The following is a 27,612-nucleotide window of genomic DNA, read 5'->3' as shown; positions in this document are numbered from 1 at the left end:
CACACAAGGTCTTGTTTGTTGGTTGACTGTGCCTCTGACTCTTAGAGGTCAATGTGTTTCCATGCTGTTACTCATAAAGCATTCATGTCAGGGTCTTCAGCTGGTCTAATTGGCATAGATGACACAGCAGTCGATGAAGCTAGATAAGTTTACATCTGCCCATCCTGCTCACAGATCAAATAGGAGCATTTTACAAGCAGCAGTTACTCAGTACTCTCTATCTGACCTGTCTTTGACATTTAAAGATTGGACAGATTTACATTATACCAGCTATAAATCTGTGTTAGGCAGTGCTATGTTAACTCTTTAATAATAAATATGGTAGCATTTAAAAAAAAAAAAATTATATTGTTTATGAACAATTCCGGATTCTGATGTTCAGCCCACATAAACTAATCTGCTGGTTGCTTTAGGGTTTCCATTGCTTTTAGTGCAACTTCAAGCTATTTTTCAGACAGAACATGCTGTTAATGCTTACAATTGTACACAGATATTAAATAGGAGAATCTCACTATGGATTTTACAGTGACAAATACAGAAAAATAAATCACACTATAAGCTTGATTTCAGATATTTTACAGAAGGAAGAGTGAATTATTTCAGTTGAAGTTATTAATTTGGCCCTTTTTTGGGGGAGAGTAAAATGCTTTAAACTCGGATTTTTTCTGCTTTTTTAAATAATTATTTTGTTTAACTAAACCATCAATCCCTTCAGTCTGCGATAGATGTCAACATGGTGCGAGCAATCGTATACCTTCCAGGTAAAAAAAAAGGAAACAAGTTAAGATTAATGTCATTATAATAACAGTTGAGGTTAAATTGTTGTGCCCAGAATGCAACTGTAAACTCTGTATTAAATTCTTTTGTGCCAACAGTCTACCTCTGAACATCAATGTAAAACACAATCTGCAAAAAAATAGAAAACTTTTTTTTCCCCCAACTATTTTCTGCCTGAATTAGAATAACAAATAAAAAGAGGGGGCGATTCCTAAAAAAAGGCAAGGGGAGGGGAACTGGTGTCAAACAAAGCAAGGTTCTTCTAATTTTATTTTTTCTGGCTGAAAGACTTTTTCTCAGGGTGCAACTGAAAAAACCATTTTTTTAATTCTAAAAAAACACAGTTCAAAAAAATTGCCTTACTGCTTTCCCTTATCCTGTACTTAGAAATCAAAAAAAGGTAGAGATGAAGGGTGGTCCATGGAGCATAGAGTGAGGGCACCTTGTCCTATGTCATCTTCATAGCACCCATTAACAAAAAAAAAAAGAATTTGGCCTTCTGCTTTCCTCTCCTTCTTGGTAGGAGGGATGAGATTTTTATCTTTTCCTTACCCAGCAGCTCATCTCAAAGGCTTTTCACTTCTCACAGTTGTCTTCAAAGCTATCATTTAGGCTTTGCTGATGGGACATGGGATGAAATGTCGACATTATGAAATTCAGGAATCCTTAATTTTATTTTATTTTTTTCTATTTAATTTCATTCATTTTTGGAATAGAAATGCCATGGGGATTAATTTAAAAAAAAAAAACAACAAACATATTAACATTTCTGAAATTGGAATATTTCATTTAGTTTTATTGAACTAATCCAACAGGGTTGTTTTTCTGCCACTGAAATTTGTGCATAAATACACAAGAGCCACGATATGGGTATAGGTGATTTGGGAGAATCTTTACCCTTGAAATCTTGAGTTCTGTCCCTCTCCCTCCCTGTCCCTCACTGGGTAAATTCAACTTATTCTGATATCAAATCAGTATTTGAATAACCTACCTTATTTTCTCCACGATATATTTGCAACAGTTATAAGCTATTATTTGGAAGTTGGAAATACGATATATAAAACAAAAATAATCAAAGAATAGAACTTCACTCTTCTCATATGTCATGCTAATGATCTATAAAAGTGTAAAAACATCATAACTCGCATGAAATTCAGAGACCAAATACAGAGACGAAGACCTCCTCTTCCCCCTAGTTTTAGTTCACACGAGCAATGTATTGCTATGCAAAACTGAGGACAGGACCTACTAGATGAGTCTTTACATATGTTGCTTTTATATAGCAGTTTACCATAAAACTCAATAGATGTTTGACTAACTTCATTTAACGTTTTCCAAAATACGAAGATTTTTAAACTGCTTTCTTTTTAAAATGATCACCTTTATTTGTAGATAAAACCACGGCTTCTTATTCTCTGCAAACTAATATACATGCAATTTATTCATTTGTTTTTCACTTTCTAGAGACAAATATCTTCAAAGAAAAAAATCTAGTTTTGCTTTGGGTATAAAATATATTTTTTTTTCCTTCCTTGTGTTTTATGAGAGAAATCCCCCCTCAGGTGGTTAGAAATGAAATCCCATCACTGAATTTCCTCTAAACCCCTGCCTTGGGTAATTGCAGCCCACAAACACGGTAGAAGAACAATTAAACAACAAATAAATGAAATGAGGAAAAAAAAATATTTTTTTCTCTTTTTTTTTTTTTTCCCCTTGCTCTCTGTTCCTCTTCTTCTTCTTTTTTTTTTAGGTTTTGTTTGTCTCCCCTTTTGGTTTTCCAAGATTTTTCAAGAAAACGTTTTGCCCTTGCCAAAGGATCTGTGTGTATTTTGAGTTCTTCTCACACTGGAAAGTGATTAAGGGAAGAACTGTTTACCTGTAGTCACACTGAATGAACCCAAGAGAGTGAAATCTTCTGAGATCAGTCCAATTAGGCAAGTGTCAAAGATGAGGATACAATCTCATTCATCTCCTTGAATGAGAACTGACCCTTTTTAAATCCAACTCCCCCCCCCCTTTTTTTTTTACATTGTTCTTTAGTCTCTTTAAAAATAAACAGTGCTCCTAGGGTTTCCCATCTTTATTTTTTCTTTAGTTTCTGGAAAATGGAAAAGGTTTTCCTAAAAAAAAGATAATTAACTCTACTGAATTCTTAGGACTGTCTTTCTTCAAGTCATTATAGCATATACTTGTATATCCACAAAATATGATTGGTCATAATATTTGAATAGAAATTTAACTTTAAAATAAGTTAATAGATATCATATTACAATTGACTGATCAGTAACCAAGTTTTAAATTGTATAGACATTTTAATTCCAATTTTATTATTATGTTCTCACCCCGAAGCAAACACATAATTTAAGCTATAGCTTTTGGATGGATACAATTCCTATTTTTAATCACAATAGATATAATGAAAAAGGAAAAGGCTCCAAACAGTTTAAGTGGAATTCTGAAGTTTCTGTCTCAGTCCCCAGTCTCTATATGACAACTCATTTATTTATTTAGGTGAAATAAAGTTCACTCAACTCTACCAAACCTCAGTAAGGTTTTGTTCAGGCAATGAGTATAGCTTCTCATGTGTTCCCTCAGAAATGGGTTGCCCATTCATGTTGTTTGTGCTACTAATTCTCTGTCAACAAGCAACGGGTCTCCCCTGTGGAGTGAGATGATGTTAAGCTTTTAACACACCTTGGAGGGAAGCTGTAACTACAATCAAGGTGACAGTGACTGCTGAAAGCTACCTATTGCTGAGATCCCTCTCTGCAGGAAATAGCATGGTCTGTGAGATCAGGAAACAGCTAACAGGGTAACTGTTTTTCTTAACATGTGACAGTCCAAATTATTTCCTTTCAACATTAATATCTAAAAGCCTGCCTGTCATTAACAGGTGCCTAGACAAAGAGGAGACTGTTTATTACATGAGAACACTGTACTGGGAATAAGTATGTGTTTTCTTCTCAGTTGAGAAATGTTTTCTCATAATTTTGTGAATTAGCCTTCTTATTTGACTTCTTTTTTAAGGTGCAGACTACACAACTAATTTATTTTTTTCCTTATTGCTGCATACTATCTGTACCTTGTCAAAAGTCCCTCCTATTCTAGCCAGTTAGCCTCATCAGTTCTTCAACAAACATTTCCAAGAAACTTCCATTTTCGTTTACTTCCTACTGCTCATTTCTGTTCCCTTCACATGACATATCTTACTTAGATTACATCCTGTGACAAGATCCAGCATTTTTGGTAAACGAGCATATCTCGTTTACCAACTGTGAACAATGGTTTTACCCTTTACTTACACCTATGTCTAGTTAATTCTGACTTCACAAATGAAATGTCACCTCTTCTGTATTGCTAGAAAGCCAGTGAGGAACAGCGTCGGTAAAAAAGCTGGTTTTCCAGGTGGTAAATGGCCACATATCACTGAAGTCCAATCACCCTTCTTCAGTTTCCGCAGATCTTAGGAGAGCGTCCTTCTCCTCTTCCCATTTCTCTATTTCGCGTCTGCTGTACCTCACCCTGTGCAGAGCTGATGTCAGACCATGAACCAAAAGTAGGATGCATCCATTCTTACTAAATAGCAGCTCTCCCTAAACATTCCTGTTTCTTAAAAAGAATGAACCAACCAAACAAGCAAGCATGATAAAAAGTGCAGAAGATATAAAAAATGTTATCTTAGTTTATGTTGATTCCCTCACTCAAACCTAACATCAAATTTTAGACAAAGAAATCAAGCTTCGCCTAGCACAGGCAAAAATGCTTGAGATAAGAGCACCAGAAAGAAATCTTTGTCAGCTTGTTTTTGATATCTAATTTCATAAATAATTAAACAATCATTACTAAGAACACAGTGTTATCAAAGAACTTTAAGCTGTATATTACCATGTTTGCTCTGATTTGAGAAAAAAATAATAGCCGATCTATCTGTTTCTTAAAGCTGAAACTATATAATTTGATAAATTGATTGTTTATTTACAATCTGACACAGAAACTATATTACTTATACTCAAGTAGTTAGGAGGAGATATTCCTCAAAAAGTTGTCAGGAGATCATCCTCAAAAGACTGAGAAGTAATTCTGAATAATCTCACAAAAATCCAGCTGCTCAGATAGTATACACAATACTTTTCTATAAAGTATAAGGCTTTCTGACTGTGTCAAAATGGACGTAGTGGATGGACAGCTTTCCTGTGTTACTTCAAGCCCATTCATTTTAAGTTTTAAGGTCTGTGATATTAGGCGGGTTTGTATTTATTTGGAACCAACTCATTTACCCCTGACATCTAGACATAAATACAGTAAATAATGATTCAGTGTTAGCCAAGGTACCAGAGCTCACATATGCATCAATCAGAACTGTTCCCTTTGCAGACCATGTTCTGCTCTGTTGTTGTTCTCTGACCTGGCAACACTACCTAGTCATGTTTTCTTATAGTATTATGCATTCTGAAGAATCACATTTTCTCATTCGCTGTCTTTTGTGTTCTGGCCATGAGATTCTTGAATGTCTGAGTAAGATCTGCAGGGCTGGTCAGAATTTACTTTCCTTCCTTTCCAGAAAAAAAAAAAAATGTTAAAAATATGTGAAAAAAGTACAGATGAGAATTTTTCAATTACCACATAGGAACAGTTGCTAAATTTTCTTAGACTGGATGAAAAAGAAGAAAGAGGGAGAGGTAACTTTTCTCGAGATGTCAAAATGTTCTGTTTAAAGGAGGCAATTTCAGGAGAAAAAAAAAATCTGTCAACTGAAGGCATATTTATTCCTTAAGCTACTAATCTCATAGTGGAAAATCTAAAATTGTTTTAGAAGTTTTGGGTTTGTTTTTTTTTTTTTTTATCATAACAGGATACATTTAAGTCTGACAAAATGTCATGTTTATTGTTTTACCATTTAGGACTTCTTAGAAATCTTCTTGTCCTGGAGCTAATACTGATGTAACACTAAGCTCTAAATTATTTCACCATAAATATGTCTTCTATAAGAATTACAGAAGTGTTACTGTAATCCACAGTTCTCGTTTATTCCCAAAATATTGTTATTTCTTTTTGAGAGCACAAAGAATGCACAATGTATATTTGAATTATTGTTCAAAATTTCCTAAATTGACTTAAGAAAAAGCTTAATTTCTGTGAAAAAAATATAGCTTGTTGCATAATTATTCCACAAGATTTTCAGCGTTTTTCTTTTTTTATGAGGATTACATTACTTTAATTACATTTTTCAGCTGACTATAAAAACCTAACACTAGCTAGTAGACAAAAATTAACTTTTGTAGACAGTTGAAACAAAAGTAAAAGGATTTATTTCATGTCTCTCAAAATACATAAGGACATAAACCAATACCTTGGGCATGTTTTTTTTTTCTCAGTGTGAAGATTTTATGATTCTTGAAACTAAATTATTAGGGGAAAAAAAAGTCTGGAAGGCAAAAACCGGACTGTAGAAACTCTCTTCTTTGACTAACTTTTGTGACTACTCTAAATTGATCACTTCTTTCCCTGACTAATCTCTAAACAGAGGGCATATCCCTTTCACTTGCAAAATACTCTCACACAAAATGAATTACCTTCCCACCACCTTGGTTACTTGCCAGGGAGTACTTTATTTTTCCACTAGGGAAAAGAAAATCAGCTTGTATTTTGCTTGCTAGAGCCTTCTGCATTTTAATTCTCAACTCTGAATGAACATCAGAGAGGCCTTATGATGTTTTGCACAAAAGTGCCTGTGTTCATAGTTTTACTCAGGGCACCCAAAATAGCATGCAGTAAGCAGTGTCATACTGTGAGTTTTCAAAACTAAAAGCAGAAGTGACTTATACTGGCAGGAAGCTTTAACTCCTAAAGCATTCTGAGGATCTGTGAAGTAAAAGAGAACTGCTTACTTCTCTGCATCAGATGTTTAATTCAACTTTTACAATATCCATTTCTTTAAACCTAGAAGGCCCTGAGGTTACACAGGTAAGATCTCTGTCTTTTTTTCTTTATTGTCTTCAAAAATCAAATTTAAAATATTTAGCTGGGTGTCACCAGTGGAAAAAACACAACAGGCAAAGGCAAACCCAGAAGCTACTCAAAACCTCTAGAAGGAGAAATCTGCTTTTGTTATTTCCTCAGAGTCCACTGATTAACTTCCATAGCTGTGAAAATCCAACTTTCTAAGTTGGATTTACCAGAGGGAATACTTACTATGCCTGTTTTGTGTTCAACTTGCACATTAAAATTTTCATGCAGATTATCAATCTGTTTTTGCAAGACCCCCACCTCTGACAGACTGCTTGAGATTGCTTCATCTACACTCATGCAAGTGATTGTCACTAAAATGTGCTTACAATTTCTGAGGGTGACATCGAGAAGAGTGAAAAGTCTCTTGTTTTACAAGAACACTTAAAAAACTCCCTCGCTTGCTGGTCTCCATTCTACTGTGGCAATAATAATATTTTTTTTTCTCTTAACTTTACATTCACATTTCTGTTCCCATTTCTCTTTATAATCCCAAATCTAGCAACTGCAAAGTCTTTCAGACCACAAAAAAGGGATGCCTCTACTTTTGTTGGATCTCAAGTGTAAAATGGCAATTTGTTAATAAATAAGATGCTCAAAGAGAAATGCAGTATATATACTATCAAAATATCTGTATTCCATGTTTCCTTCATAAGCGTTCTATTAGGACGTATAGCTACAATTTATTTTTTATGTTCAAACTCTCCAATTAGACTGTAGTCAAGAAACAGCCAGTAGAATATAGCCCAAAGATATTTAATAGCTGTTGATTGGTTATTAAAATGCTGAATGTCTGTCAGCTTCTTCATTTCTACAAATTATTTTGGTATGAAACTGGTAGAAATTACATGGCTTTTGAATTATATAATTACGTTTTAATAGATTGTAATTTAGAATCAGTTGTGGTTGCAAAAGCACTCCAGATAAACCACTTGTAATTTATACCAGGATAAATTTGCATTAAGGTGCAAAAATTGATCTGTGGACTCAATTTTAGGAGTTATAATGATACATTTCAATGTTCAGCATTTTTCTGTTAGAAGTGTTGAACAAAGCACTTACATAAAATTAATATAGGGCTGTGTCTGGAGTTCAGACTTTCTGCGTTTTTACAGACTAAGAAATGCATTGGTGTAAAGCTAGCAGACAATGAAAATCCATTCTTGGAATTATTTTTAGGTAAAGGAGTGAGGAAGAAAGAGGGACTTGCCTACAAAATACTCTAATAAAAGTAGCTTAAAATTGGAGAACAAAATTACAGATCTACTATGGAAAGTCATGTATTTTTAGAATGAAAATGTAACTATTTTAACCTAGTGTTAGGTAATTTATGAAATTATAATGCACATTTTACATTCAGAACTGCTAAAATGTAGACTATTTTAAAAATGAACTCACTATGTTGCCTCTTTGTTTCAGAATGCTTTACAATTACCAACCTGAAGTAAATATCAGGCAATATCAACACATTTTGATATTGAAATAAGAAAGCAATACGTGATATGCTATACAGGCCGATTTTAATGATGGTGATGGTTTAAGCTGCCTATTGTTTTTGATCATTGCCTTTTGTTTTATTTGCTTTAATACTGCATAACTCTCTGGGGTTAAATTCCATTGTGTAGTCTTTGCATCATGTTCACTGTAAATATACCTGGAAACTTCTTGTTTAGCTTAATCGGAAAGATTTGGCTATTTCTTAAATCAGTTTAATTTAAAACAGGTAATTTTTCCAACAGATCTAACAATACTATAGATAGTACTGAATTAAAATATTAGTTCTTTTGTAGGTGAAAACCACTACTCTTATTTTACTTTGCAAGTCACAGAAAGTCTTGATTTCTACCACAGGCAGTAGAAATGGGTTCCACCACAGTCCCTTAATTTTTAATCTATTTCAACTATGTTCCCAAGCCCTTTAGAGTCTACATGATGCTAAAGGAAGAAAGGTGTAAGAGAATGTCTTCCTTATCCATCCTTTCAATCTTCCTAACCCAGCAAAATACTTGTTTCTGAGGATGAATGCACCAAGACGCCAGAGAGCATGTATGGTAACCTCAGCTATCCTGGCTATCCTGGCTATCCTGAGTATTGTGGGAGGTTTCATTCCAGAACCTGCTAAGTAGACAAGGTACATCTCCGTTACAGAGGCAGTTGATGAGGATGGAGCAATGTCGACAAGACCACATGGGACAGACCTGGGAACATAATTGTGCTGTGGATACACAGATCCACTCTCCACAGCCTGCGCTGCCTGTGACATAAAAGGAATTGCAATTGCTGCTGCTAACAAGCTGCAACTGTTAACAGTGTTTGCAAAAAGACATTATTCCCAAGCTTTCTATCAATCAGGGACACAAACATAGTGAAGACCTTGTAAATGGAAGGTGATATTAAATTAGAATCCCTCATTCTCAGGCCACTGACATAACTGTTGAATCAAACGCCTTTTGAGACAACAAAATTATAAACATTCAAATAAACAACATAAAGGACATTCAATTTGGGAAAAAAAAAAGAGAAAAGAAAGAAGTAAAACTTCAGTAAAACGCTTTGTGTCTGCAAATATAGTACTGGAACTAAAACTACAATAATACTTGAAATAAGATTACTATGGCTATCTTAAGGGAGAACTCTAAAGTTTATATATTCAGATGCAATGTTAAATTTGTGGATGACAAACTCTTTTGCATTGGCACTATTTTTTTTCTAACTTATGAGTGACAGTTGTTCCAACTTTAAAATTCTTAACTAAACATTAGAGGAAGTGTAAGCTGTCACTTAACATTTTCCTGGTTTACTTTTTACATGGAATTATGGCACATTGGAAGCCAAAACACATCCTAGTAGAGTAAATTATAAAATATAAATAACAAAAGAATAACTGAATTCAGTGTGACTGAGCACTGTCTTTATGTATTTATTCTGATTCAAATCTAGCCAGGATAAAATCTCTCTGCAAAATAAACACTTTTTCAATATTTTACAGATTTTTGAGACTGTCATTGGTAAATAACATGTGTAAATAAAACAGCAATTTAAAGTTCTTGAAGTTCTATTTTGCTTGATAATTTTCTGTTTCAAACTGTTTTACAACTATATTAAGCAATATTATATATTGTTATTATATTAAAAAAATATTTATAATGCCCTGTCCTCATTCTCATGCAGCATAAAGAAGGTTTGTGGCTCTTTATTGTTAGCATTTTGATGGTGTAGCCAAACTGATGAGTTCTCTTTAAATACAAAGATTACAAAAATTAAACAGGATTTAAAGAGATAATGCTTGGCAAATGGTAAAGACATTATGGTTACCCACTCCTTTCCCTGTAGAGAACCTTTTCAGAATGGTGAACAGGATGTGTAGAATATGTGGGGAAAAATTTACATGGCAACACGGTAAATTTTCCCTCCTGTGCTTCATAAGTTGAAGAGGCATAATGCCATCTGTCAAAACTGGTCAGAAAAAAACAGTATCAAAAGACTTTGCAAAAAAACTTGTATTTTTTTAGTCTCTTTAACAATTTGTAACTGGTAAATGAGATCTAGATATCCAAAACAGAATTTATCGGAAGATGGAACAAGGAGCTATGTCTTATATTGCTTTGTAAACAGATTGTGGTTCACTGGATGTGGTTAGAAGCAAACAGAGCTCACTTCCAAGGAGTTTTACCCATGGTGACTAAACACTGGAGCCAAAACCGAAAATATGTGAATCTTTGTTAAATCATTAATCTGTGATTTCTGGATGACTGGAAGCACTCTGAAAATTTCAAGAAAACTGCCAGCAAACTTCATAAATAAAGCTGAGAAAATCATAACACAGCAACATGTAAGAATTTCTATAATCCAAAATACTCTAAGTATTCTCTGCATATTTTTTGAAATTTATTGAAAAGTCATACGAGCACACATGCCCATACACAAAACCATGCTCTGTGTTACATGCTGGCATGAGGAGTATGAAAGTGCAAACTGCTACAAAAGATCCCTAGCGCCCTGACGCATTTGCACATATTTTTGAGAAGATGGACACAGACTAGGAGCAGTCCTAACTTTGGTTGCCTTTTGACTAATCCATGACATTTGAGGTGATATGAAACAGGATTTTTTTTGCTAAATGGCTCAAATTCCTTCTCGCTTTCATCCTTCAGATGAAGAACACAAAAAGAGACCGTTGTCCAAGGGTCCATGAGCTGCAACAATGGGTCATGCTCATGACGCCCTTCCCAGGTGCCTCAGCTTCCTGTGGAATCCACAGAAAAGTTGAGGGAAAGAATGAAGGGAGAGGAGGATGTGTGCCAATATGGTGCAAACTATAAAACCCCCATCTTTGCTAACAAATTGGAAAACTGCTAGTTTCAATTACTGCCCTGTTCATCTTCAAACAGCTGATCTCTCACTCTGTCTGTCTCCATGAGATGTAGATAGCTGTCAGAGAAGATTAAGGGCATTGCTGCTGCTCTTTTTGTGTATCGCTGTGATATATATTGGCTGGACCAAAATTTACCCTTAACTGTAATTCCCAATGGTAGATGAGCTAGAATGATCTATGCTACTTTATATCCCATGAGATACTCCTGTAAAATAAAAAGACATTTCCAGACAAATTAAGATGACAACCAGACTTACAGAATAAAAATGTGGTAAGTGTATTGGTTTTCCTCTAACATCAAATTTAACATATAAATTGAATTGGTTTCAAATGCCAGATCGTTAGGTAACCAGCGTACACGGCTATTTTCATAAAAGAGTGACGCATGAAATGTATAAATAGCATTTGAAAATGTCACATAGAGATAAACTGTGCTGATTGCTCAGCTTTTCATATCCATGCTTTCAGGAGTGTGCAAATGTTATAAAATTAGACCCATTTTCTGGTGCCTTACATGTAATATTTTTTTAAGTGATCATATTATGAAAAGATTTTTTCCCACTTAAAGATTACAGGAAAACAGAACCTAGACTCAAAGACCGTCACAGTTTAAGACCAATTTGACAGTGCGGAGACTAAATGGGCTCAGTTACCCAAACATTTTAATCACAGTTATATGAAATTTTCACAAGTGACATGACTCCCCTGACCTGCTGCGGGGGGGAGGTGGGACCCTCCAGGAGGAAGATCAGGCAGGTCAGCACAGCAGTGCCCACCATGTTGTGCACAATCTGGGATGGGGTCGTGGGAGTCCCTGGGGTCTCTCTGGTTCCTTCTTAGAGTCCTCCCACAGGTATCCAAATAGTTTCTCCCCTCACATACTCCTGGGCTCCCTCCCCAAGTACCTCCGGGTTCTCTCTCTGAGTGACCCCAACCTCATCAATTACTGGTTCCACAGGCAATATCTGACTGGGATCCCCCATTCAAATCCCCTCAGCACCCTGCATCAGCCCGTGGCTGTGGCTATGGCCAGGCCCCTCTAGGCTTTTCTCCTCTGCTGTCAGCTCCCGCAGCCACGGGGAGGCTGATTGCGCCTGAGATGCTTCGCTGTTCTGGTTATAAGGCTGCTCCCTTGCGCAGTGGGCTTCACATCCTAGCACTGCCAGACCCAGCCATGCACATACAGCCAGATAGCAAATTTCTCAAGAGATACATCAGTAAGAGCAGCTAACAGAGAGTAGCACTGCAAGCTGCGTGTAATGGGAGCCTGAGCCCCCCTCAGGTGCTAGCCCAAGGCCCGATCCTGAAGCATCCTCTCTTGATAGGCAGAGCTATTTAGTTCCACCACCACCATCTGACCGACCCAGACAAGTAACTGCCTGCTCTTAGCAACCCAGCATTAACAAAACAAACCAAAAAGTTCCTATTACACTGAGTCCTTAAACTCAAACCTAGGAATTAAGTTAAATTAAAAAAAAAAAAAGTTTTTCTCAGCAGGTAATAGTGTTCATTTCCCACAAATGGAACTATTCTCTCAGAAGAAAAGAAAATTTAAAGCAAGAACTTACCCTCAAATATAGTGTCTACAAGCATGCGTTTGTTGCAGATATGAAGCATTCAAAGAAACCCTGAAATTTAAATTTATAATCACATTTTCCAGATATATTATGCGAACTGAAAATGTAAATAATTCAAAGATGTGAATAATTGGTATGTTGTCATAAATCATGGATTTTTGCTTTTCTGTCCATTGGGTTTTCTATTGTGTAGTTTGCTTTTTTTTTGCTTTTTTTTTTCTTTTTTCTGATAGATAGCCTCTCCAAAACAATAGCTAATTTCCAACTGGAGAAATACTGCTTAAATCTAAGCTACTATAACCTGATTCAGTCCATTTTGTTTCAAATGAAAACAAGGCAGCACAGCAAAAAGTGTTGCATCATAAAAATGATAGACTGCATTCCTGAGTATTACTAATCATAAATGTCAGAGATAGTAAAAAGTATACTATTTCAATAGGATAACTGAAGATAAACTGTTGGAACAATTTCAGTAGCCTTTTACAGACAGCAACTTTAGATTTCTAGGAATTTGTAATTGTTGTGTGTAGGTTTTCTTTTTTTAAGTCTGGGTATGTTGGAGCAATGCTCACTATACCAAAACCAGGGAAGTGAAATGAGCCTGCAGGCTCACGTAGTAGAACATATTGGAGAATGAATTGATGTCAGTAAAAGACTGAAATCGTATTCACCTATAATGCATGCAAAATGTGAGAGTTTTAATATATACATTACAAAATCACAGAAAACTATAAAGTGAGGAAATAAAGAAAACTTAGTTTTGCTTTGATGTTTTTTCACATCCAAAAGAAACGTTTCTTTTCTTTCTACAGTATGACATAGTATTTATGATTTACATATGGTAGTAATAGATTTACCTACCATAGTAGTATGACATTATAATAGTAATCATATTGATTATAAATCATAATAATTGTATGGAGGGAAAACATTCTGGTAAGCAGCTGTGTTAAGTAGGGATTCAAAATGTGTGAGAAAAAGTTTCCAGAAGATTTTTTTTTTTTTAAATATACTGGAAAACATGAAGAAATCTCAACTCCTTTGAATAATATTATTCCTCCTGTCCAATCTAGAGACAAATGGTTTCTAAGAAGTGCTTATATTATAATTCAAAGTAACTTGTACCAAGAAGATAAATAGTGTGTTTTATAAGAATTTCAAACATTATTTTAAGCCATTTAATCTATGAAACATCTTTCTTCTTGTCTAATTTCCTTTACTGGAATCATCTATCTCCAGCTAAAATGCAAAACATATCTAATAAAGGAACTGTAAGCTATACTCCTAAATGTAAATTAGTACTAACATATTTAACAAGACGTACCTTGATTTTCACTAGTATTAATACGAACTCAGAAGTGAAAGAGCTTGCTGGAAAATAGAATATTTCTGTGGGGATGACAACAAGATTAAGAATGTAGTTAATCTGACCTGTTTGTAGATGTCTTTCAGGTAATTCATTAGCTTAGATTAATTGTCAAGATCCTCTCTAGGCAGAAAGAGGGTGATTTAGACTTCACATGTTAGTTACCTGTCTTACAATGCAGTAAAATACAGATGCCTTTCCCTTTCCATTGACTATCGAGGGAGCTGCATAGGCATGTTACACTAAGTCTTTAACTTTCAGGTTCTTAAATTAATAAATACAGTCTTAAGAAAACATGGGAGCCTCAGGCTTTTTATTATTAAAAACAAAAAAACTATCTATGCTATAAAGAATAATTATTCACAGGCATGGAAAAAAATTAATAAACTCTTAAGTTATTAGCAGGCCTATAATATCTATAAGTCCACAATAAACACTGTAATATTTCATCTTGTAGTCACAATTTTTCAATAAAAAATAAGTTTATTCCATATTATGTTCTGTTCTTCTGGTAATAAAATTAATTTTTCTACCTCATTTAGCAGTTGTATTTAGCAGACAATGATTCTAGGAGTAGAATTAATTCACATAAATAGTACTAATAAAGGTAATGCAATAAAATAGTAAAAAATTAAGAAGTAAAGCTTAAAAAAAATAAGGAAAAATAAACATTTTGGACACTGTAACTTTAGCCAGAGCTCTGATACATCTTGTCAAAGTGACAGTGGGTACCTGTGGAGAAGCAATGGATGTTTTTTACTCAGCAGAAACTGTGAATAAGTTTGATTTAACTGAGGCAGAGAGGCTGAAAATTGATTTCTTGATTCATTTAGGACACAGTCAGAGGTAGCATATAGAAAACCCTAGAGAGAAGAGGACAACATTATTGTTTCCTTCCTTAATAGGTGTAAAAGGTTGGAACTCTGTCAGGTGATGGCAAGTTCATCTGTGTAAAAGACGATGTAAGGTATTTGCCTGTCAGACACATTGATTGCTTGATGCAAGGAAGAACCATAGGTGATAGCCTCAGCAGCCGCTGATGGCTTGCTGCCTCCCACAGCTGGGGAAAGGAGATAACTGGGCAATGCTGAACCAGCTCAGCCCTGCTGCCAGTCACACCACCAAGCTCAGGCATGCAGGCTGCAGCTGCATTGTTGACAAATCGCAGGAGGTTTATTAGTAACAGCCTGCTCAATCGTGCCCAATATTGCTTCACGAAGTTAACAGTTAAAAAGTGGTTCAAAATTAGTTCACAATTAGTTAAAAATCAGGTCAAAAAATCAAATTTAAAGTTATGTATTGTCCATCTCAAGAGAGGAAATTAATTTAAAGAAAACAACCCTTTTAATGTTTTGAAAAGCTAAAATGCTAAACTGCATGGTTTCCACATGCAAAACCCACCATTTTTATTTTTAAACACCAAGATATTTATAAACAATGGTCATAAAATACCATGGAAACAATTTTTGTTCTAAAAAAAAAATGTTTCATTCAAGTATATTGCACTGAAGTCACAATGACTTAAAGATTTTTCAAGGGCTTCCCTCACCAGTAATTGCTTTAGATCTTCAGGACTTCTCCATTAGGTAGCTAGCTATAGATATATATTGGTAAGTTTTCATAAAGGTCTGTGTGTTTACCAGTATTTAACGTTTATTTAAAAAATAAACTACATATATAAAAAAAAGAAAGAATTTGATAGCATGTTCATTAAATCACATATAAGCTCCTTTATTTGCAAACATAAGTCGGAGTTGGTTTTTGATCATTTACAAAATGCTGGCTGTACAGCAATAGTCCACCAGTGATACTAAAGGTGTGTGATAAACCCATCCTTTTTAGTGTTGGAAATTATTTTACACTTTGAACTTCTGAAATACTTCTAAAAATGCAGTAACTGTATATATATTTAGTTTATGTTTTATTTTTCAGTATTCATAATGCCCTCTAACTGTCCCATTTCTAAATCTGTGATAAAGAAAACAAAAATAATTATAATGTCTTTCTCTTGTAACCTTCTTGCAGGTTACAATTATAGCAGGGGAATTTTTTACCACGTTTCAAGATTAATTTACCATTTGCTGATAACCTTGAGCCAAACTTATAGAGTTCAATTTACTCCATTAAACTCAACCCAGTCAAAGACCTCTTTCTATAAAGAATGAGAAAGCCAGGAAGAATCTTGGATATCAGATGGGTAAAGTGATTAAGCTCGAAGTACTTTCTATTTTGCACAGGTTCTTGTATTGCGCCAATCTTTGTGATATTTATGTATCAGTTAAGAAACAGAGCTAAAATCTTATCAAAAGGCATTATGTTGAAACATTAATTTTCTTTCAGTTCTTTTCATCCCTCTGCTTCCTACAGAGAAAAAAAAAACCCACATTGTTTTGGGGATATTGTCTGAGCATTCTAAAGAGGAACGAGCATTTGGATTTAGATGTAATGAGGTTTGAAATAGTTCTTAAATATTGTATTAAGATGCTCAACAAACTGAACACTAATACAAGAAAAAGGCCTGTGACATGAAGAAATTAACCTTAGCCTTGAAAAGTAACAGTACCGTCTTTAATAAGGAGTTGAAACTATAGACATGCTGTAAGCATCCCAGTCACTCTCCTAGCTTATCAGGCATTTTCTCCCTTCAAACCTTCTCCTCTATTGTACGAGTAGTAAACAACCTGGCAAAAAAAAATATTTTTTTTTTCCCCAGTTTGTTCAGTTCATAGCATATGATTTTTCTATTCAAACCAAAAACAAGAGGGGCTGAGCAGGGTCAGCAAAACTCGCTGGTGTTAGAAGAGAGGGAAAAAGCAGCTTAAAGTCATGGTGCTACTGAAAAAACTTATGTTAAACTATAAGTTATAAACTATAAACTATCCTTTAAGAGGATTGCAGAAGAGCAAGGTAGTCCTCTGAGGGGGTAAAAAGGGGACTTCTTACAATTCATTTACCATTTAACACAAAAAAGAAAAAGAATTTTTAATACAGAACAATGTTCTTCTAAGAGGCGGTGGAGGAAGTGCTCTTCAAGGTGAAGTACTTTTGTTGCAGATGAATTAGGTGGCCTGTATACTAAATCAGTTGCTGTTTCCACAAAGATGGCATTGTAAATCCAAATAGACAGAATTGTAAGAATCCTGATAATAGATCATATTTTGCTTTAAGATTGCCTTTTCACAAAGCCTGCTTGGTGTCTATTTGACCCTAGCAGCAAATAGTTCAGCATCCAGTTTGATAAAAACAAATCAAGTGGTGTAATCCACAGATAAAAATGCGCCTGTTTCCCTGTTTACGTGAACCAACTGGATTTGTAGGAGGTAACTTGGTAACTTTTTTTTTCCTTCTGATTCTCGTTACCAGAGAAAGATATTCCTTTGAAGTATTTCAGCGAATTTGATCAGCTTGGAATTTTTCAACTTTAAAACAGCTCAGAGTTCAACCACTTCCTCAAGGTAAAGTATTTTTTTCAAGTAAATTTCAGTTTTAAGCAGTAGTACCGTCCTATTTATTTATTTTAAATATTGAAGTGTGTATTCTATAAAACTCACCTGATGTCAAGTAGAGAAAATAGCAAGACATTCCAAGAGGCAAATTCAGAAGATCTAAAATCCCTTACCGACTCCCTGTTCTAGCTACCATGTTACCGCTTTTCTTTTGCAGGTTGTGTGTGAATGTTTCATTTGTTTCCTTTAGTTTTACCTAATTCTTCTTGATACTATTTCAGCAATGAGTACAGTCAACACATTAGATTTATTGGTTACTCTACAGAGCAGAGCTTGTTTTCATGATCTACTAAGAAAACATGAAGCCTTGGTATTTATTTGTTAGGAAAATTATACTTTCTATCTGGTGGGGATTTTTTGTTTTGTTTTCACACTGCTATGCTAGTACTCTTAGCATTGATAACAGCCCTGGACCCTTCCCAGAGAGGGGGATTTCTATGCCGTGTTTAAGATTCCATAGCACCATGCCAATACCCTGTCCCTGTTTCTACTCCTTTTTTTACTGCACGGGTGCGAGGGTGAAATACTACAGTAACATAATCAGCATTAGCAATGTATATTTTGAGTCATATTTCAGTTAAGGGCAAGGAGGTCACAAAAGTAATTTGAAGGAAAATGAGAGGGAAAATGTACAGAATTTACTCTCCGGGCTGACAGTTTTTAATAATAACAGCAAGAACTCAGGACTAAAATATTTTCAGTGCTCTTTTGTATATCCTTCTCTATAGCAAAACTGTGAGACCAGGGAGTAATCCCAGTTTATCTCTACACAAATTTTCATCCAGTTGTCTAAATACTTTAGGCTTAGGTATTTTTAAACAAAGCACTAGTGAAATTATGATGCATTACTGAATAAATTTTCAACCCAAGGTAACTGAGAACATCTCTGTAGTTTTCAAATACCCTGCATAGGAAAATACCCTTCTACTCATTACATTGGCATATGATGTCCTCTGTGAAAGCAGTTAAATATATTGCTGTGATTTATGCACTAATTTTCAGAGTAGCCTTTTAATTCTGAGTGTCCAGAGGACAGATATTTTCTTGAAAATGGACACTTCCTGTTGAAGGTTAAATAGGCTGTAGCACGTACAATGCAAAGTTCATATGCTCTGTAACATCCTTTGAGGGGAAAAAAAACTAACCAAAGAAACCCCATAAAAACTAGTTTTATATCAGAAGTCCTGAATTATAATACATCTTCTAATAAAAATAATTTTCCATAAGAGACTTCTAAAAAGTCAAAATGTTCTAAATAGTACTGGAGGTTGGAGAAAGGAGATGAGAGGAAACCTATCATTAAGGCAGCTGGCTATGTTATCTCATAGCTCATGAGAGCTTCCTCGACAAAGCAAAACTTACCTGAAATAACAGAAAAAACCCAACCCTTCTATTATTGTATGGGACAACAAAAGAAATTTACAATAGTGGCGTATCTCACTGTTTCCTGTTTTCTTTCACTTTTGTTAACAATCTTCTTCTTATTTTTCTGAATAGTTTTCCGCATCCTGTTGCCTCTCATGCCATTTATCCACTATTTACAAGTCCTGGTCAAGAATCTATAAAAGGACTCAAACCACCTGAAATCATAGGAGATAGCTGGCATGACACAAAATGTAAATCTAGTGATAAAGTCTGATAGCATGATGAGCAGTGGAATTCCACCCAGGGAGAAATATAGGTGTCAGTCTGCTCTTTGAATTAAATGTGCAGGGGAAACTTTCAGGTTCAACATCCTGCTGAAAGCTGGCACTAGAATTAAAATGCAAGAAAAGAATGAAATAAAGCAACATAAAATACAATAAAGCTGTAATGGCAATTCCCATCTGGGCTGTTCTTTTCACAGTTGCAGGATTAAAATGAATAACTCATGTACTCAGGAATCTCATGAAAAAGAGCTACAGAATTCATTAATCTAGGGAATTAAATTATATAGAATTTGTTCTCTAAGACATTGAAGTTATAGGTGGATTTGATGATTAAAATGTCCCTATCCATTTACTAGTGTAAAGTTCCCAAAGAATGTTTATGATATTTATAATATTTACCAATGCTATATAGGAAACTTGCAGTGCAGCAGGCCTGGTTTATGGTTTTAATCTGCCCAATTGCTAAATGTTGTATAAAGCAGAAGGTGTGGGGAAAGAGGGCAAAATCAAGCAGACAGAAAAACAAAAATATTATTGTTCTCAGAGTTAGTGGGTGATCTCAAATAAATTCAAAGTAAAAGATTTTCAGTTCATGATCAAGAAGCTGAGAAGCAGGGAACTGTCTGAACTAAGCAAATATATGATTATTTTTTATTACTTAATTTTGTTACATCCATCTTGACACCACCCAGCTTAACAGTTGACTATGTCACACTCTTATTTTAATCCAAAAGAATGCAGTGCCCCTAAATAAATCATTTTGCCCATGACAAAATGTTGTGATTCAGAACATGTTCTTCAAGAGACTTCTCCTTCAGCCTTGCTCTTTCATATCTTTCTTGTTACCTGAGCAGTGTCACTGCAAATTATATCTGTAGACTGTGAATAAAAACAATTGACTCCCGTCCCGTTGTTTTCACTAGACTGCAAAATTCGAAGTGTGCCGTCCTCTGCTGCTGTTAAATCCACACAGCTTTTACGCAGTTTAACAGCTCAGTTTGGGGAACTTTTTCGAAATAAACTCTTAATAGCATAACTCATAGCCTTTCTTAACATGGAAAGCACTACCGTTACATACCCTGGTTTCTTGTTCCTTTTCATTCCCCTTGACTTTTTGATTGGCTTACTATCCAACATACAACTACTTTTGAAACAGCATGAGGCAATCAAAGCCCATTTTTCACTAACTAAGGAACTGACGCCTATTTATTAAATATATATATAATCTATTAACAGTGGACTTTATAGACCTAAATAATTTAAGACCATTACTGTGTGCAGGATATGAGTTCTGGCTTATATAAACTGGTGAATTAAGTCTTTGTCCATTCAGTTACCATGGCAACTTTATGGACTTCCCAGTTTCAGCTGGCTTGCAATGAATTAAAGTCAGAAACTCTGACAGACTCCTGAAAGAAGGGGAATTATGTGGATGAAACTAGCTTTAAAGAAGTGAGACATCCATAGAAACCTATTTCAGTAATTTATTTTGTAAGAACTTATTTTGGGGGAAAATGTAAACAATCTGATTTAGTGAATAGTGGCACCTTTGAGAGCTCATGTATATTCATATGATTATATGCACTGAAGTTATCCACTTGGCTGCGTAGGAACCAAAGAATGCTCTCAAGCCTGACGAAGGAAACGAAATGTCTACAAAGCAGGCATGCGGATGGGCAGGTCCAAGGCCAAGAAGTGGCTTGAAAAGTATCCACTCATTTCAATGGACTTTGAAGTGTTATTTCTTCAGTACAGAGTTTCCTGAGCCACTGTGAAGGGATGAACTTTGAAAGAAGTACCCAAAGTCTTACACGTCAATTTCACAAAAAATATGCCTATCTCCATGAAGAGGTCTCTTATCTCCTATCCTGAGATTTTCTTAAAATATTACTTCCTAGAGGAAACTCCCCCACTCCTCTCACAAACATAGTAATTAATGCAGTGAGGGATGGGAAATACAATCCATGCTTGTTTTTCCTGCTCTTGTCCATGAGTTGCTAGCTGAATTTACAAAGACATATAAAAGTTGCCAATATAAATAGTAATAAAATTTACTGAAATGCTCATGACAGAAATAGTCCTGGGCATCTTTTGTCAACTAAACACCATAAGTCTTTAATTTTTATAGGCGAGTTTCCAAGGTCAAACATTGGTTATTATATAATTGCTTCTATTTAAGAAAATTAATACAGATAATGGTATAAAATTAATTGTAGAAAGTCAATTTTACCCACAATATACTTTCAAGTTTCATTTAGCTTGGTGTTGGTTGGTTTTGGGTTTGGTTTTGGTTTTTTTTAAACTTTACCTTATTACTTTGTTTCTTTATTTAGAAAATTTATTCAGGAAATTAATATTTCACCTTTACACATTCTTATTTAAAAGAAACACAGAAATCCTGGATTTATTAGATCTTCAAACATGCATCATCTGTGCATAAGTTTGATGTTTGCAAAGGCCTCATGCTTCTTCCTTAGTTCATCTCCTAAGCCTTCTGTCTCCTGCTTTTCAACACAGTTCTTCATTGAAGAACACTGAAGTTCTTTGAAATCTTCTCAGACTACTGCTGCCTTCCATAAACTCTGCTCCTTTCTTGACTGCAAAACTTCTTTTAGTAGTACATGTTGTGCCACTTCATCATCAAGGTCTGATAACAATAACTTCTATAATTTTCGTAATCCGTTCTCTTGCTTCCTTTGTTCTGGAGAAACTACTTTGACCATGGAATGCACAACACTAATGTCACAGCACCAACACCAACCTTTGGTGTTTATAATATTCTTTTGAAACAACTGGGAGAGTACTTAATACTTAACAGTGTTCTGCTGCTTTCTACCAGACATGGGGCTCTTGTACTGAATTTCTGCAACTCCTACAGATTTCATTTGAAAGGACACAAAACCATTCCAGAAGTAATATTTCTGAATAATTTCAATTGAGCTTAACTCGATATATCTATAGATTTTAGCTAAGTCTGACTTTTAAAGCTGAGGAGAAAAATGAAACATTCAAAAGACCTCTCTGCAGGTTTCCACAGTCCTGCCCTATGGCAGTGTGCACGGACCAGGAGGCAATTGATCCTTTGGATTTCTCCCGTGGACTGAAAGGCCCCTGGCCCAGCACACTTGGTGCTCCTTTCCAATGCAGGTCTGACTCCATGTCTAGCTTCTTTCTTTCTTAATCACTGCATGAAAATCAAGTCTTGCATTTTAAACATTAGGCTCTTCTAGTCTCACTTCTCGTCACTTACCATGATTCCTACCCTATTAAAGTCAGCCTAGCCATGATTTACTTTTAGTGTGAACTACTCCTGTTTGTGCCTCTCTCCTCTGCTTGTTTCTTGGCTTAAGAAGCTTCTTCTAGTGAAAGAAAAGGTAGGTGATGAAGTTTAAAAATATTGAGTTTGATTGTGCATTTTAACACTCTAGAAATACATAAAGTACTGAGGATATCTGCTCAGTTGGAGATACAAAAGCTAAGGCTGCAAAGTACATAAGCGCTCTTGAAATAGGCAAAATTACCCTCTGAATGACTCACAGGGACCCTGGCTCAACAATATAATACAGCACAATTTATTTTTTACAATAGGTTTCTATGAAGTAAAATATCAAATGAAATCTGTACAGAGAGGTCTGACTGAGAGAGAACATTGAACAGAGAAGCAACAGAGGCTCATACAGGTAATGAGGGGATAATGACATACAAAGACTAAAGAGAGGTAAAAAAATTGGATAAAGATGCAATAAACTGTTACTGCAGATGAGTTACAGACATGGGAACAGAACTGACAGGTGAGTAGGTAGTTCATCAGTCTTAGGTGCAAACAGAAAAACAGTTTTTAAATGAAGAATGAGAAAAAAGTGGAGAGGGACCCTCAGTGCCTTAGTTATTCAGGGAGAAAGGACAATTCATTATAGGCTATGAAGAGGAAGAATCATGTTGTGATAAGGTAAAAACTGGTTGGAAAAAGAAAGAAATGAATTAAAAGTTAAAAAAAACCAGAACAGAAAATATGGAGAAATAACAAAGGTATTTTGTCAGCTTCAAAGAGAACTGAGTGTCTGGCTTGCTTCTATCAAGAGTATTAGTCCAGAAGATAAGTAATCTTATCAACTAGCAATAACAATTAGCTGAATTAATATCTGATGAATTTGGGGGATTACTTTGAAGTCTTTAGTCATATTGAATTTTAATCCAATTTTCCACTGCTCTCACTGGGTGTTTTTTTTTTTTTCTTTTCCCCTCTACAATAATGTAATACACTTGAAGAATGATCAGAATTTAAGGACCTGAGATAAAAGTGTGTTAAAACACCAGCATTTTACCAGAAGTATGTGTGGGTGTTCAAGGCACCAAATAATAGCTACAAACTTTTCAAAGGCTATTTCCTACATAGATATAATACGTTACAAAAACCACCTAACAACACAGTACAACCTGAACAACGACTTTTAGAAACACAAGTTTCAACACAAATTCTAGTGGTGTTCCTGACTTTCTGATTAATGGATTTTTAGTCAAAAGGGAATCTATAATTAATAAGAATGTCCCAAGATATCTTGATTCAATTCGAGGTAAGGACTATGTTGAATGATAATGGATGTATAAACAGTATTTTCCCCCCTCATTTTGCAGGAAGAGATATGTTGCATATACCAAGTAGCAAGATGATAAGAGAAAGTGGAATTTTATTTTATGGACAAGCATGAAAGTAATGGACAAAATTTATGCTCTGAGATACCATAGGAAGAAAAGGCAACTTGACTATGAAGAGTGTCAAGACCTAGGTCCCGGATACTACGCCACTTAGAGTTTTTAATTTTTTTTATTTTTTTTTACCTGAAACTATTCTCTGATGTTATGTTAGAATATAAGAATATCAGAGCGGTCTAAAGTAACTCATATCCATTAAAAATAGCTTTAAAGTAAAAAAAAATTGGAGGATGCAATATCAATAGCTAGAAAAGGCATTCTATTTTTAGGATTTTTTTTTATGACTCTCATAAATTCTGATTCCATTAAAAACAAATTAAAAAATATGCACAATTTACAAATCTGATGGGGTTTGTTGGACTATATCTGGAATATTTTATTCCACATCTTGAAACAGAACAAAAAAAAAAAGGAAAAGAAATCTTTTTTTTTAAATCTTTGACATGGAATTGATTATATGACACTTTTTATTTGGCTTCAATGACCTAATGCTCTGTTCCTATCCTGTTCTGAATACCTTGGTGCCTGGAAAATGCTTACAAAGTTTAATGGAATCAAATAAGAACTCCATTGTATTAATGTATCTTTGGTATATGAGACAGATAAAAAATGGATATTAGCCTTTAACATAATTGATAGAATGAGTGAAGAAAGAGGATATGTCCCTGGTAGCGGAGCAGAACAGTGAAATATTAAAAAAAGGAATAAGGGAGAGACAAGTCTCTGCTCATTGAAACCTAAGCAGAACTGAAACTGGGGTTACTCCATTGCAGGACATAATAGAAGATTAATCAGCTGAGAACTAAACTAAGAGAATAAAAAGGGAAGAAACAATATTATATTTTTAACAAGTTTGTCAATTAAGTCTTTTTCATCTCTACTTCTCACTACTCTGAAAATTACAAATACTCTTCAGTTTGTTGTCTCTGTCATAGAGCAGGCAAATTATACCTTTTCCTGTCTGATATTATTGCAACCTTTCTGAGGGATGTGCATTCTTTCAGCATTTTTCCAACTGACTTCCACTGTGGTGGTGCACAGAGTGCATGTATGTATGTATGCAAGAGACATTTTCTGTTCATTATTTTAATTTGTATCTTTAAACTGTATTACATATCAGAGCCAAATTTCTAACTTATAATGAAAACTCTTAATACTGTTAAAAGTAATTGTTCCCTCTTTATTTACCTTAATGTGTTTTATTAATAAACAGAAAACAAAGTGAGTTAATGAAAATAAAAAAATTATCTTTTTTTCTTTCCTTACTTTTTTTTAATGTGAAGGTATGGTTTCTTTAACTCCTCGTAAGGGACTGTTTTTATGATTATTTATTTACTTTACAAATGAGTCCTGGTAAGTTTCCTCAAATATAAGCATTTGAATCTGATTTCAGTCCAGTTTCCCATTGACATAGACTGAATGATTTCATTTAAAGGTGTTTTTGATTTACTACATTTTATGTGGAAAATTGACTCTAAAGACAAAACAATCAGTTTAACAAAAAGTCAAATTATAGCAAAAAGCATCTGCTTAACTGAAATGCTGAAGCTTCTTTTTATTCTTGGGTATTTCATGTTTGGAGGAATTAAATCTCCTCAAAAACCATGGGAAAGGTGAATTCATTGCACTATTAATTTTAATGTATGCAAAGAATAATTATGAATGAAAGCAAAAAGAGGAACCTGAATCCTAAGGAGAGTTTTGGAGCATTTAATGAAGTGCTTTCCTGAAAATCATTTGGCAAACAGATTCAAGGGTGAATCACAGAATGTGGTCCTTTACATGGTTATGCTGACAAGTGGTTTTTCAGTACTGAGTGGTATCCTGCAGAGCCGAAAATGTTCCAGTAGGATTTGCCCAGTGAATCAAACATCTTCTAATTGGATTTCCTACTTCTCTACAATAAAAAGCAAATGCCAGAAGACAAGAATTTCTGTTTTTACTGTGTATATGTGTTAGTCTTTTTAATCAGCAAAATATTTATGCTAAAAGACATGGGTTTAGTCATAATTTTCTATAGTGCAAACTATCTTAAAAATAGTCATAGTTAAGGAAAGCTACAATTAACATTAAACATTTACTTATTTTTACTGTAGAGAGTGCAGTGTACCACAACTACTGGCATAACTGAATCTCTTAGCATCTCAGCATCTGTTTACCCAATTTATTTTTTCATCAGAATAAAATTGCTGAAGATATTGAATGACTGCAAAAAAACCATAATTTTTAATACATTTCAGTTTTTCGTTAGCTAGGAAGCATCTGGACTGAAGTAGGATGTAGCTGTACGGCAGAATAGTCTGTGAAAAAGAACTAAATATAATCATTAATTTACCAGTGTTTAGACAAGAGACACGGATACTCCTACTTCATTTTTCCTTTCTTTTTCTTCTTTACAAGAAAGTGAAGTAGAAATATCTGTGTCTCTTGTCTATGAAACTATTCACCAAATAACTTCTGTTCTTCAGTTAATAACATGTGGAAAAGCTATGTTTCCATAAGAAGAGAAGATGCCACACCAACCAGGGAGAAATCTTAAAGGTTTAATTACCTCTGGGGAATCTGCTGGAGCTCTGTGCATGTGTCAGTGTGACATGCTCAGTGATACCTGCTGGTTCCTTTGGGGGATTTCAGTAGACTCCAAAAGAAACCTTTAATTTTTCTTTATTACTTTCTGATGTTCCAGGTTTAACTTTAATATTATCCTGGTAATAGAATGGTAACACAAGCACTCACAGGGAAAGTTTACAGTAATGTTGGATTGCTTTTGTCTCCACTGATACAGAGTGTTTAACTTAACCGGCACTCCCAAAGGTCACTGCTGCAGAACGACAGCAGTCTGGCAGAGTCCTGCCCACCAGAAGTTTATCTTTCCCCAGACACTCTATTCTGTTGATGAGAATGGTGTGGGTGACTCCTTCTTTGTACCCAGGGCCTTTTATATGGGTTGGGTCATCTTTACCAGGCTGTTTCTAAAGGAGGTCAAAGGAATTGCAATGAGAAGACTTGTGTTTCCTTCTGCCTTGGGCAAGACGGAAGTGTTTGAGGCTACACTTCCAGCACTGTGTAATATGATTGATAACAGTGGGTGAAATAATGATTTCATGTTTCCAAAATCATGAGAATTTTCGTCCACAGAGTCACAGCAATGGCAGCAGTCACCTAAGGGAAGTCAAACATAGGAATGCTGAACCAGACCCAGAAATATTGAGCTATATATATCCAGCAAACTGCAGATCAGCAATCAATTGCTCAGTTCTAAAAATACTGGTGGAACAGGGTTAAAAAAGACAAGATACTGTCTTGTATGTTCACATCCATCGGGAAATAGGTATTGTGGAGCCAGTTTTATATGACAAAGTTCAAACAGAATAGAACAGCACCAATAGTCACTGGCTTTAATTCAGAAAAAGGCTGTTTCTCCATGTTGATTTACTCATGTCTTCTGGTGATTAATATAACTCCACTAAGGGAATTAGAACGACCAAAGATACTGTGGCGTGAGGTTGTAAAACATAGAATATGTCATCTCATCCCCTATACTATCTCCTCTGGCTTGTGGGTTGAACAGAGAGCAGGTCTACCACTTGTTTTCTTCAGTCATTGAAGGAAATTCCATCCTTCACTTCTGACCCCTTTCCCC

At 35.0% G+C, this 27,612-nt stretch overlaps 1 protein-coding gene across 6 annotated transcripts in view; it reads left to right on the top strand.

Annotated features, from left to right (window-relative positions):
• The window catches only part of CDH19 (cadherin 19), a 121,763-nt gene that overhangs the window by 42,879 nt on the left and 51,272 nt on the right, over positions 1 to 27,612 (top strand). For 2 of the 6 annotated variants that reach the window (XM_087757498.1, XM_009471308.2), the window contains exons 1-2: positions 6,603 to 6,741; positions 17,465 to 17,556. The gene's annotated coding sequence lies outside the window, so the exon portion shown is untranslated. Of the gene's footprint in view, positions 1 to 6,602; positions 6,742 to 17,464; positions 17,557 to 22,844; positions 22,937 to 27,612 lie in introns of those variants that run through there. The other 4 variants (XM_087757480.1, XM_087757489.1, XM_087757462.1 and 1 more) reach the window with 3 other exon arrangements.

This window comes from Nipponia nippon, unplaced genomic scaffold (genome assembly GCF_047370975.1).
Source record: "Nipponia nippon isolate SJK-2023a ecotype South Korea unplaced genomic scaffold, ASM4737097v1 scaffold_1, whole genome shotgun sequence".
In the NCBI taxonomy this organism is placed as follows: Eukaryota; Metazoa; Chordata; class Aves; order Pelecaniformes; family Threskiornithidae; genus Nipponia; species Nipponia nippon.
This window is presented reverse-complemented; position numbering and strand designations above follow the sequence as displayed.